This window comes from Spea bombifrons, chromosome 11 (assembly GCF_027358695.1).
Source record: "Spea bombifrons isolate aSpeBom1 chromosome 11, aSpeBom1.2.pri, whole genome shotgun sequence".
In the NCBI taxonomy this organism is placed as follows: Eukaryota; Metazoa; Chordata; class Amphibia; order Anura; family Pelobatidae; genus Spea; species Spea bombifrons.
Window position 1 is genome coordinate 15778910 of NC_071097.1, and position 13089 is coordinate 15791998.

A 13089-nucleotide genomic window follows, 5' to 3' on the forward strand; every position below is an offset into this window, starting at 1 on the left:
TTACATCTGTCTCAGATGACGCACTGTCCATATCAGACCACTCGGGGGCGTCTGACAAGGTCTGGAGGTCATCTGACATCCCAATGAAGGGCGTAGGAGTCACAGGTGCCGAGGACTGGTTAACCCCTGCATCACCTGTCTGTGGATGCGACAGGGTATGCTCCTGCTTTGCGACGTTGCTGGCATCATATGCAGGTTCCGGGGCATGGGGTTTCTCCAGGTGGGTTGAGGACGGTTTGACTGGTTTGTGCGGACAATACGTTATCCTGTGGCCAGTCTCTCCGCAGTAAAAACATAAGTCGTCCTCTTGTCTTCTCTGTTTTTCTTTTTTGGTGAGCGGCTCTCGCTTAAAGCTCTTAGCAGCCTTCTTTCTTGGTGTCTGGGTCTTGGTTTTTGTGTCCACGCACTCAGCTTCTACCACAGTCCTTACTGACTTGCATAGGTGGAGTACACATTCTGCCAACAATTCCAGTACTGCAGGTATCCCCGCGAACTCCTTGTATTGGCCTTGACATTCTGTCACGAGCTGAGAACACAGGTTGATAAGGAGCCCAGGTGCAGGGGATACGAGGGGCTCTGTCTGTACCCCACGATGCATTATGGTCTGGGGTTACAGACAGGCGCAGGAATAAACCACAGACAACAGATCTGGATTAAGAGTTGTATTGAATGCGATGGTACAACAATAGATATGCAATGGAAGTTACTTGGCAGGAAGCCCTCTTGCGGGGCACACGGCAGATAAGCCCTCTTGCGGGGCACACGGCAGATAAGCCCTCTTGCGGGGCACACGGCAGATAAGCCCTCTTGCGGGGCACACGGCAGATAAGCCCTCTTGCGGGGCACACGGCAGATAAGCCCTCTTGCGGGGCACACGGCAGATAAGCCCTCTTGCGGGGCACACGGCAGATAAGCCCTCTTGCGGGGCACACGGCAGATAAGCCCACTTGCGGGGCACACGGCACGACTAGAAGCCCTCTTGCAGGGCACACGACTAGAAGCCCTCTTCCAGGGCACACGGCACGGCTAGAAGCCCTCTTGCGGGGCACACGACTAGAAGCCCTCTTCCAGGGCACACGGCACGGCTAGAAGCCCTCTTCCAGGGCACACGGCAGGTTGCCCACTTGCAGGGCACACGGCAGGAAGCCCACTTGCAGGGTACTCGACTTGGGAGTCCTCTTAGTGGGGCGCTGGCCGCAACTCAGGAACACGGCAGATTGCCCACTTGCAGGGCACACGGCAGGTTGCCCACTTGCAGGGTACTCTTCTTGGGAGTCCACTTAGTGGGGCGCAGGCCGCAACTCAGGAACAAGGCAGGTACTGGAGCAAGGCAAGGTACTGGAGCAAGGCAAGGTACTGGAGCAAGGCAAGGTACTGGAGCAAGGCAAGGTACTGGAGCAAGGCAAGGTACTGGAGCAAGGCAAGGTACTGGAGCAAGGCAAGGTACTGGAGCAAGGCAAGGTACTGGAGCAAGGCAAGGTACTGGAGCAAGGCAAGGTACTGGAGCACGGCAAGGTACTGGAGCACGGCAAGGTACTGGAGCACGGCAAGGTACTGGAGCACGGCAAGGTACTGGAGCACGGCAAGGTACTGGAGCACGGCAAGGTACTGGAGCACGGCAAGGTACTGGAGCACGGCAAGGTACTGGAGCACGGCAAGGTACTGGAACACGGCAAGGTACTGGAACAAGGCAAGGTACTGGAACAAGGCAAGGTACTGGAACAAGGCAAGGTACTGGAACAAGGCAAGGTACTGGAACAAGGCAAGGTACTGGAACAAATCAGGAACCAAACAGGTAGTCCTCAAACAATACAGTCAAGGCCCAGACTGCAGGGCTGGGCAGGCTATAAAGGCTGACCTGATTAGGTAAGCAACTGCAGCTGGACCTGGTAATTGGCCTGAGTGGCAAGGGCGGCCACTAGTGGCTGGAAACATGAAAATGAATGGCAAGGTTTTGGATAAGTCCAGCTAGCGCATGGTGAAACGTGACACCCCAAAAGCTTGCATCTGCCATCTTTGTCCCCAAACAGCATGCATGTGCCATCTTTTCCACTCATACAGCTTTTGCCTTCATTGTCTTCAAACGGCGTGTCAGTGTGCCCAGACTGCCTGTGCCATCTTTATCCAGAGAGCTTACCTGGGCCATCATTGTCCCCAAACAGCTTTTCAGTGCCCCCAGATTGTCTGTGCCATCTTTATCCAGAGAGCTTACCTGGGCCATCATTGTCCCCAAACAGCTTTTCAGTGCCCCCAGATTGTCTGTGCCATCTTTGCTACAAACCAGTGCCCCAAGCAACCTGCCTGTGTCACATTTGCCCCAAAAAGCTTGCCTCTGCCATCTTTGTTTTAAACAGCTTGACTGGGCCATTTTGCCCCAAACAGCTTGTCAGTTCCCCCCAAACAGGTTGTCTGTGTCACCCTTGCCCCCAAACAGGATGTTTGTGCCATCTTTGGAACTATACATATGAAAATAGTAAAAAAAAGGAAGCCTTATCAATTGTAAAAAAAAAAAAATACAAATTGTATGGGTACACTAAACATAAAAAAGGTGAATCACGATTGAACAAAATATAGTAAAAATGCCAAAAAAAAGCAATGGTGGGAAATCTCGTCATTAAGGCATTAAATAGTACCCTAAAAACAATTAAGCATGTACCACGTGAAACTCACAGTTACAGGAGGTGACCGAACACATGACCTCCTGGGAAGAAGAGGATCACCCCTTGCAAGTTGTAAGCGACTGGACTGCTGGCGACTCATTGGAATTCATACTCGCTCAGAATTTTTTTATCTTTAATCCAAAGATTTCCTAACAATAGATAGATGTGCCCATTATACAATCTTTTCCGAGGTTGGTGGAAGCACTCCTTTATGGTCTCTAAAGAAAATGTCAGATATATATTAATGACATCTTTGTAGTGTATCAACTTGAAGATGAGATCAGTAATCATTTGTTCACAGCTGTTATTATCAGTATTAGCACTGACCCAACTGGGCAAATTACTACTTCGTTTTGAAAACCCACATCATCATTCATCAATTTTAAGACCCCATTTGTACTTATTGACTTGAAGCCGTGGCAAAAAAAATTGACCTTTTCAGAAAACACACTAGGGAAAATATTAACAAGACATGATGTCATATATCAATGCCCATTAGTAAGGACATCAGTGCCCTCAGATATTTTAGCTGATTTGCCATTGTATGCCGGCTATCTGTGTGCTATAAAAGGAAGCAGTAAAGCTTTACATATAAGTCTCCAAACAAAACTTTTCAAGTAACCTAAATCTAAACTGAATCAAGTATAATCATACCAATTATCTTTTCTGTTTTATTTGCTTTTGCTATTTTAATTTCGACCGTTTTGTTTACTGTATATTGATGTTCTTCTGTTTCTGCGCCCCATGTTTCACATGACTCCCTTTCTGTGTACACCTGATTGTCGGTGTTTGTGGCGTAGGTTTCTTCATACTCACGCTAAATGTAGCTTAGGAAACCGCGGCAGACTCTCTTCTCTCCAGCCCACTCGGGTGCGGCCCCTTATAAAAACCCACAGGAAGTCAATGAACATAATTAATGAACAACAGTGAAGGCACAGCGGTAGATAAGGAAAATACGACAGAACAAAACGTTTCTGGAAAGAAGTTTCTGCATGCTTACCGGTCAGTGACACCATTCCATCAAAATGTTTCTCTCTTTTAAAGCAAGCTGTTGCTAATGATTACACTCATTGAGTTAAATTGTTTCATTAGCAAATATTGTATTTGTCCTTTCATTTCCTTGTTTTCTAAAGCTACATTTGAAGCAATATTTAAGACATCTTTAGGGGCAATTGGAAGGGGTTATGGCAAGGTGGCTCTAATTTGAAGATTTTTGGCTTGAACCTGAATGCTTTTTGTGCGTTTTACTTTGAAATCCTACTTAAAACTCTCTGGGTGTCTAGAAGAACTAGGTATTTATACCAGGTTTTCTCTTTTACTATATTGCTCCTTGAATGTGAATGTGTGTGTTACACATGACTTACTGTGTTGTTTCCTAAAAAGTGTTTGGGCTGCTTTGTTAAAAGGCCAGATGCCCCCAGTGCTGACCTATTTACAAATTTTGGCCCACTTTTTTGCGAGTTTTAATTGCATCCCCTCGTATAACTCCCATAGTGTCTAGAGTAAGGAGGGCTTTGGGTGGTATTTACATTATGATCAAATCCATTTTGTGCCTCTTTTATGGCATATGGATGCGCCAATGATGAGCCAGATAACAAATTTAGCTTGGTGCCAATTTGATTTTTTGCTTATTACCCATGTGTTGTACATATCAATCAATACCATGAGAGGTCTGTTCACTAAGCTGTGAAATGTGTGTTTGCAGCAGCAACTTGCATCTGGATTGAAAAAACAACACTCTTAACTTCCATACTCTTAATAATGGAGTATTACAATGAAGTCATGTTGCCAGTTGCAAAAATGGCAAGCAATTTCTAAATTCATCAACCCACAGGTTGCTCGTGACTTGCACGTGCAACTTATTAAAAGCAGTTTGAAATTGTAGATGGAGAAAAGTTAAAAATGAAAAATTATATGATTACCCTGTGTGTGGTAGAACCGGAGATAATAAAATAAATCTATACCCCAACCCCCTTCCATATTGATGAGAGGTTAAAGTTAATTTAAAAAATGGGGACATGGACCTCAACTAATGCCTCCCCTTCACACAGGGAGCAGTAATTTGTGTTAAATAGAAATTAAAATCTCTTGGGAGCATTTATCCCGTCCTCCACCACAAGCACTTTGGAATTAATTAGATTATGAATATTTAGGTAAAAGACTTAGGAACTCAATATTTTCCACCAAAAAATAAATTACATAGATATTTTAACACTTCTTCTTTGGAAGCCTTTAGATCACTGGGTGGCTCTTAGCACCTACTTAGTCTTGTTATATGGTAGGGCGTTTATTTTCCAACTCAAAGAACAAATGGATGGTGAAAAGCACAGGACACAGTCCTTGCATCTAAAGTGTTTTTCAAGCACTTTATCCCTGCTCAAACCAATGGGCTGGGGTGAGGAAGCATAGATGTTCCCAAGGGCTTCCAGTCAATTTGTATCCCTATTCTACAAGTTGTAATAGAAAAGGGTTTTCCCAAAGCTTAAGGGGACATACTAAAACATTTTGGACAATGCTATGCCTCACACTTTGTGGGAACAGTTTCGGGAAGGCCCTTTTCTATTCCAACATGACTGTGCCCCTGTGCACAAAGCAAGGTCCATAAAGACATGGTTGGATAAGTTTGGTGTGGAAGAACTTGACTGGCCTACACAGATCCCTGACCCCATCGGACACCTTTGGGATGAACTGGAATGGAGATTGCAAACCAGGCCTTCTCTTCCAACATCAGTGCCCGACCCCTCAAGATTCTCTATATAGGCAAAATTCCCACAGACACACTTCAAAATCGTGTGGCTGTTATAGCTGCAAAGGGGGGACCAATTTCATACTAATGTCTATGTATTTAGAATGCAATGTTATCAAAGTCCCGGTTGGTGTAATGGTCAGGTGTCTCAATACTTTATCCATATAGGGTATTTTGAATCACTTATGTTATGTAAAACTATGGAAAATGTGGGTAAGAACATAATAGCATATATTAGATATAACTCAAAAAGAAAGCCCTAATTGTCATTATATAAAATATACATATCTTATATCGGTGCACCAACTTAGAAAGAGAGACATGGCAAAATGGTTAAGTGAACCACTGCTGCAACACTTACTCACTACAGAACTTTTCAGACATCTTTTCTAAAACTTGAATAGTTTGCCTGATATACCTATATAAACTCACTGCCGGAAGCTCTACCCACTACTTTTCAGGATGTGGTTTACAATGTACAGATTAACATCTGTATTCGTGCATGTCTGTGTAAAATATAAGCATTCACTATATGTATTATCTAAAAAACCATCATCCACAGTTGTAAAGCGGGACATAAGTAGTGCCTCACAAAACAAGGCTGTGCAACCAGCAATGATGCAGTTAGACTGGAATGAATGCAGCAAAGTAGATGACAGATGACAGATCCCAACCGATGTAAGATTGAGATCAGACTCTGATTGCAGCGATTATCTATCCATTGGTAAACCTTTAATGGCAGTTGTGAATATTGGCACTTAGTGGAGTACCAAACACACACAAGCACATTATATATATTTACATTAATTGGATGTCAGTTATAATTTGGCAAAGCAGGACATTAAATATATTTTTTAAAATATTTAACAATCTGACCTCTCTCCTGTCAGCAGAAGCTAGTATTAGCTGACTCTAACATGATGGATTACATGTAACACTGCCCTAATAAACACTTAACAGTATTTGCATGCAAATTTTTTGTATTTGCAAGACCCAAACTGTGAGATGAAGAGATTGGCCATTGCAGTGTAACTAATACTCCACAACATATTTCCATTGTTCCACTGCATCTTTAAAAAAAGTCAGAAAACAAACATCACTGATCCCTGCTAACATACATGGATAAAAATATAAGGTGCATACGCTCCCTGTCGATGCCCTCTAAAAATGCATTTTAGAAATAGAACACAAATACATATATTTATTTATAAACGTGTTAAAGTAAATAAAAAGGAAACTAGCGTTCTTTGGAACTACAGCTAACATGACCCTCAGCCAAAGTGGGGGTCATGGAAGCTGTAACCCACAAAAGCAAGGGCAATAAACCCCTTCAGACACCATTTTGTATGTACCAGCCCTCACTTCCTGCAGTGTACAAGTTTCCTCTCACGGCAGACTTCAGCTCCCTTGCATGATACTGTAACACCAAGAAAGCACACAAAACTAATACTAAAATAATACAATAAGTGAACATGCTGCTTGAAATAATCACTCAACTTACTGAGGGTTTTCAGGCCTCAAGAGCCACAGTTCTAGGATATGAGCATGGGTATATCAATAGAACAATAATATAACATTTGAGACAAAGATACACAAAACAGGGGTGTGGGCAGTCCTTGAGGCCTGGAGTTGCAAACTATTGGCTTACATGATAATTCTCTAGGTTAATGTATTTCACTGAAGACAGGGTGACTAGGTCACCCGGGTCCTAGGCACCTTCTTTGAGGGACAATGCAATGTCCAGGAATGAGTCACCCTACCTTCTCCGCAGACCACTTCCACGTCCCTGTCTCCTTTACCTTGGCTCTGCTTCTTCTTCTCCCTTTTTTTCATCCACTTCTCTTTGGAATCAGCTACATTGAGCATGCCTTCTGGGGCACTTCCCAATAAGGGTGGAGTGTTCACACACCACATGTGCATCCTCTGTGCTGTAAAAGTGCATTAAGACAAAAGATAGAAGAGGCAAGAGAAGAAGTTGAGCTGCAGGAAAGGAGACAGGGCGCTGAAGTGGTCAGCAGAGAAGGTAGGGAAAACATTGAGAAAGAGAGAGTGAGAGAGCAGGGGTGACAGTGTGAGAGTTTAAACACAATGAAATGCTAACAAAACAATCTCTTACTAAAAGATACAATGATATTACTATAGTATCACAACAGCAATGGAATAAACTATGTAAACACCTTAAACTGTGTTCAGCAAAATAAACATCACATAAACAGGATAATATGATTTTCTTATTATACATAGCACAACACAGCACAGCACACCACACACAAACCAGCAACCCAAGGTCAGGTCTGTACGCTGTAGTCCCAGTAGGTCTTTTCCTTCCTAGGAGATCTCCTTAGAGTCTCCCCTAGAAAAGAACACTCTATGTTCATTTTGGGCAAGGTTTTTAGACATAAAGAGTCAGCACCACATCCTCTGCTCTGTAGTTTCCCACGTACTCAAGTATGTCAGAAAGCAATCCACCCATACCTGGTCCTTAGTTCTGGTCCCAGGATGTAGACCTTCCTTCTCACCAGTCAGACGTGAATGTGGCCATCCATTATCTGGGAAAATGGTTTTGCATATCAAAAGGAATTGAATCTAGATTAACTAGAGTGAAACCCCTTACAATTTTAATATATTTATTTCTCATTCTGTCCATATTTCTTACAAGAGTATGATAATGGGAGTTATGTTGGCTCAGTATTTAGTGTCTGGGTCACTATATACTGATAGGAGTCATGCTGTACCACTTTCTGTGTCTGGCTCACTATATAATGATAGGAGTCATGCTGTACCTCCGTCAATGCATTGCAATATAGAAATAAAAGAACCCATAAAAGAAAGTGTACCTGAATGGCAGGTGGGAAACCTTAACTGAAGATGGAAGCTGATACTACTGGCACATTCAGATGGAGGAATTAGAAAAAGTAGGTAGGTTTACTACAAGTGAGGCAATAAATGCAATATGCAATTATTTTTTTTTTTTAGAGGTAAAGGTCCATACTGATATCTCTTATATGGTTGGGACTTGTTTCACACAGTCAATTTGTACATAAAAGTGTCCATTTAACCACAAACATTTCCTTCAAGCTTTACATTCACATAATACAGGCAATTGATATTATTACACAAGAGTATAGTTAATAATAAGAAAAAGAGGAGGTGGCAAAAAACATTAAACACGAGCTTCCATCCGTAACCATAATAAGAAATACATAACCGAAAACCACAGTTCATCTGCAGTTTTTATTCAAATGTCACCAGCTTATGCATGTTATTGACAGTGTCAACAAAACCTGTCATGAATGTAGGCATTCCCTATAAGCACAGGAATGATGGCAATTATATTGAACCAATGAGAATGAGTAAGAACAATTCTCGGATTACCCCACAGCAGTACAATGCATATAAAAACACGTGAAAACAAAAAGATAATAAATAACCAAAACAAGGCAAAGGAATATTGTAGTCCCCAGAAAAATGGTTGATTGCACTATTTTTATAAGACACGTAGTACAAAAACATTATAAAAAATATGATTATATACTTATAAAAATACTAGGTAGTGGTATTTATAAAGAATAGTTCTGTGGTAATATTCTAAATATGAGTAATAACTATGGAAACCTATCCAGTGTTCCTGGTGATTGCTCTACAGTTAGCACAGAACAATAATCATGCCCTGTGAATATTGCATTTTTTGTCACCGCAGTGACACTGCTGTGATATTATACATGATCTCTATCTTCCCCAGATGTTGTCCTTTGGAAACCTGCTGCTCCATCTCCTGCTGCTGGTGACGATCGTCCAAGCACAAGCTCCCGCAAAAAACGAGCATGGCAGCACTTTGACTGTGGTGTTCCTTATTCTCCTACTCATTTTTCTCAGTCTCACCCTTATCCTGGCATGGAAGAGACTGATCAACATGGAAGGTGGAGAAGGCTACCACCCACAGAAGTTGTGGAGCAGGGCAAGGATGATGATCCAAGTTGTGATACAAGATGTGAGGAGACACTGTAATGACGAAGGAGATGAAAAGAGCATTTCTGAAGGGAAAGGTCAAGAGGTGGAAAATAAAGAAGAATGTCAGCTGCGAGATGAAGGCTCTGATATTACTGCACTATGAGTGCATCTCTGCAGGGCAATATTACATTTTATATTCTCATTGTAATAAAAGTGATATATTAACAAGTCTGCATGTTTTAGGATTGGATATGTTATAGCAGCTTATTTTTTAAAGATGGACACATTTTTCTTCAGCTACACCTGCCAGGCAGCATCATTTTGCAGGAACTACTCAATAGCATAGCAACATAAATGTACCTCCAAAAGCTAATGTAAATGTGTAAATGTCAAACAACTGAAAAGTCAGCATGTAAGATGCAAATTTGCTTATATTAATCACTCTCTACCTTCCATGTTTTATAATCATAGACTAAAAACAAATTTTTCTTATTGGGCCATTCATTTTCAGACAGTAAATTTATTTTCCTGCACTTTCCTTTTGGATTAAATGAGTACTTTTAAAAATTAATTTTAACCTATCATCACTGATTCTCACGCTCTTTGTCAATGTCTCCCTACCTTCGCCAAGTGTAACTGTAAGTGTGTGAGCATTCATGTGTATTTTAGCATGAATGCGTACGTGAAGGTATGTGTGAGCATGCATTTGTAGGTGTAAGTGTGAGTGAGCAGTGTGTGAGAGGGAGTGTATGTTACCAAGAGTAAGTGTGTGTGTAAGCATGTGTGTGTGTGTGTACATTTGTATCAGAATGATAGCGTGTGTAGATATGTGTGGCAGCGCGCATTCGTGAGTTAAGGGACAGATGGGGCCACTTGGCTTTACCTGCACCCCTCCCCCATGCCAGTCCTCCCCTGTATGTATACGACCATTAGAGACCCCCATGCCATGGAAGCACAAACCTTTTAAACTGACAAAATTGCAGAGGTGAACCAAAAATACACACCTTTTGCCCCCCAGGCTGCCCTAAATCTAAACTAAACGGCCGCTGCATGCTGATGGAGCTACTATAAGATTTTTTTTTTAAATTTATTATGGCAAGCCGGGCCCCGGGGCTGGCGACGGGTGCCTTGTGATGAGAGCAGCGTGAGGGGTGAAAGCTCCGCCCCCTTGCACTCAGACTGCTGGAGCGCCAGATGTCGTGTCACTGACATCCTGTATACATAGAAAACTGCAGTCTGCAGCTACCAAAGGAAGGAGTTCAAGACGAAAAAGCCCCAAAGCGGAAGAAGTAGAAGGTCAGTAAACCTGTATTTTTGTATAAACTGTACAATTATTTGTAAAAAAAAAAAAATATATATATCTGTGTAAGTGTGTCTGTGGAGGGGGACAAACAGCATAAAGTTTTTTTATTCTTTAAATAAAAATAAATCTGTATGTGAGGTTATCTCTCTTTTTGTAAGGTTGTCGCCATGTAAGTGTGTGTCTGTGTGTAAGTGTGTCTGGCTGTGTGTCTAGGAGTGTCTGTGTAAGTGGGTCTGTGGAGGGGGACAAACCGCATATTTTTTTTTTTTTTTTTAATTCATTTAAAAACTGGAGATGGAGATTTTCTTTATTTTTTTATATAGATGTATTTGTATAGAAACATACTTTATATATAAACACTTATATGACTTGCCATTTTGTAAATGAGTACAAATGCGCTTAAGTGAGACTTGGCAGGATAGTTTGCATGGGAGTTTGAGTTTCAACCCCTTTGTAGGTCAACACTGGTAAGTTTCTACAGCAAGAAAAAAAGCTGACCCTGCATAACATAATTTAATTATGTCAGGAGACCTACGAAATAGCACCTAACTTAACTACTCATTATACAGGGCCAGTCAAGCTCTTCCTACAGTAGGCGTTCACAGAGTTGTTCTTCATAATGTATAATGAATCCAAGGAGTTAGAACCACAACACTCCAGCAAACTCTACTGTTAACGTTTCCATTAGCGAATACACACCAACCTTTTTGTTTTAGGAGATTTTTAGTATTAGCCTTTATCAGAAAAGTAAATGAACAAAAACACTAAAATACTATTGGCTACTATAGATGTTGCCTGCATATTGCGGTATTAAGAAGTTTTCTTATCGTTTGTCATACAGTCAGTAGAGTATGTAAAGAGGGGCGAGGTGGGGCAGTCCGCCCCGGGTGCCACTCATCAGGGGTGTGCCGCGACAGTCGCCTAACACGGGCCATAGCCGTGAGCTGCAGGCCCGTGTTAGGCCGCCATTGGCGCGCATAGTCGTCTGAGCAGCACCAGTGATGATCCGCCGGACCAGTGATATCTGCAAGAGAGGTAAGGGGGTGCGGGAGTGTGAATGAATGAATGAATGAATTAATGAAGTAAGTGTTTAGGGGCAGAAATAGGACAGTCAGGCTGTTTAGAGGGGTCGAGGTGGCACAGGCAGGTTGCATCAGGGGCAGATGTGGCACTAGCAGGCTTCTTCAGGGGAAGAGTTGGCACTGGCAGGCGGTTTCAGGGGCACAGGTGGCACAACCAGGCTGCTTTAGGGCAGCGGTGACTCAGGCAGGCTGCTTCAGGGGCAGTGGTGGCAGAGGCCTACCACTTCAAAGGCTGGCTTACCGTATATAGTACAGTATATAGTAATGGGAGTTATGCTGTACCATATCTGTTCAGTAAATGTTATTTATTTATAAGTTAATTCATTTTTTCAGATTCTAGTTTTTACAGTTGACATACAGTTTACATTTTGTGAAATAAATATTCTTGCCAACATAAATTTTTTGTAGTGCTGCCCTATCATTTAGGCTCTTAAACTAAACAAGGGGAATTTCTAAGTGAAACACCACTCATAACTGTGAGAGGGACATCAAATGCAAACAGTCTAAAAACTGAACGCAATCCAAGAGCACAAGCAGTACTAAAAAAGAACCGTGTGTTTTCTGAGTCTTCACGATACAGTAAAAAATGATTCATAAAAAAAAATTGTATTATGTTATACATGTACCAATACCACAAGGTGTATCAAACTGTAACTATGAAGTATTTGATGTTCCAAAGTCACCATAATGGAAACTCTTACAGAGAAAAGAAATTCCACGGACATCTGTGCTCTCTGTTGCGCACAAACGCAATACCTTCAAACATATATTGTACTTACTGAGAACTCTACGGAGAACTTACTGAGAATCCTGCTATTACCTTAGTGGCAGCTACATGAGAGACTCCTCCTTCCTAGGTAGGCAAGAAAGGTATAAATAGCCCCTCCATCAGACCCCAGGTACACTAAATAAACCAAATCAATGTATTAATATATACACAAGGGGAGAACTGTGCCACCAAGGTGATACCAGGGAAATGTAATACCAGGGAAATGTTTCTCTGCCAACCTTGGTGGCACATACGTGAAATGTAATGAAGAATAAACGGGTGGGCAATCCTCATGAGAAGGCAGTAGTGGCTAAGATCAACACCTCTCGACGAAATGATAAGTCCTTAACGGCTAGCTTGTCCAATCAATAGTTGGGACGGAACCCTCCATCAATGGGGCCCACTGGAGAAGCCCAAGAGCCAGTCTCCTCCCTACCGACTATGGGCCCTGGCTTTATTGTAAGACTCTTCTCCCCCAGTCCACGGTGCACTAATATGTTGTATCAGTCTCCCCCCACCCAGTTCCACCACTACAGACATTGATCCTGGTCAAGCCATCCCTGGAACTGATTTTGGCC

At 42.3% G+C, this 13089-nt stretch overlaps 1 protein-coding gene and 2 long non-coding RNA genes across 3 annotated transcripts in view; 2 read left to right on the forward strand and 1 right to left on the reverse strand.

Annotated features, from left to right (window-relative positions):
- The window catches only part of TMEM134 (transmembrane protein 134), a 38893-nt gene extending 36751 nt beyond the window's left edge, over positions 1 to 2142 (forward strand). Inside the window, exon 9 of the mRNA XM_053449851.1 lies at positions 2133 to 2142. The gene's annotated coding sequence lies outside the window, so the exon portion shown is untranslated. The remainder of the gene's footprint in view (positions 1 to 2132) is intronic.
- A 1358-nt stretch (positions 2143 to 3500) lies between these two features.
- Positions 3501 to 9928, forward strand: LOC128468602 (uncharacterized). The gene is made up of 2 exons (XR_008345876.1): positions 3501 to 3662; positions 9149 to 9928. It is a non-coding gene; the product is annotated as an uncharacterized LOC128468602 (long non-coding RNA).
- A 532-nt stretch (positions 9929 to 10460) lies between these two features.
- On the reverse strand, positions 10461 to 11359 carry LOC128469504 (uncharacterized). The gene is made up of 2 exons (XR_008345945.1): positions 11192 to 11359; positions 10461 to 10515 (listed from the first exon to the last, which is right to left on the reverse strand). It is a non-coding gene; the product is annotated as an uncharacterized LOC128469504 (long non-coding RNA).
- Between the last annotated feature and the right edge of the window lie 1730 nt (positions 11360 to 13089).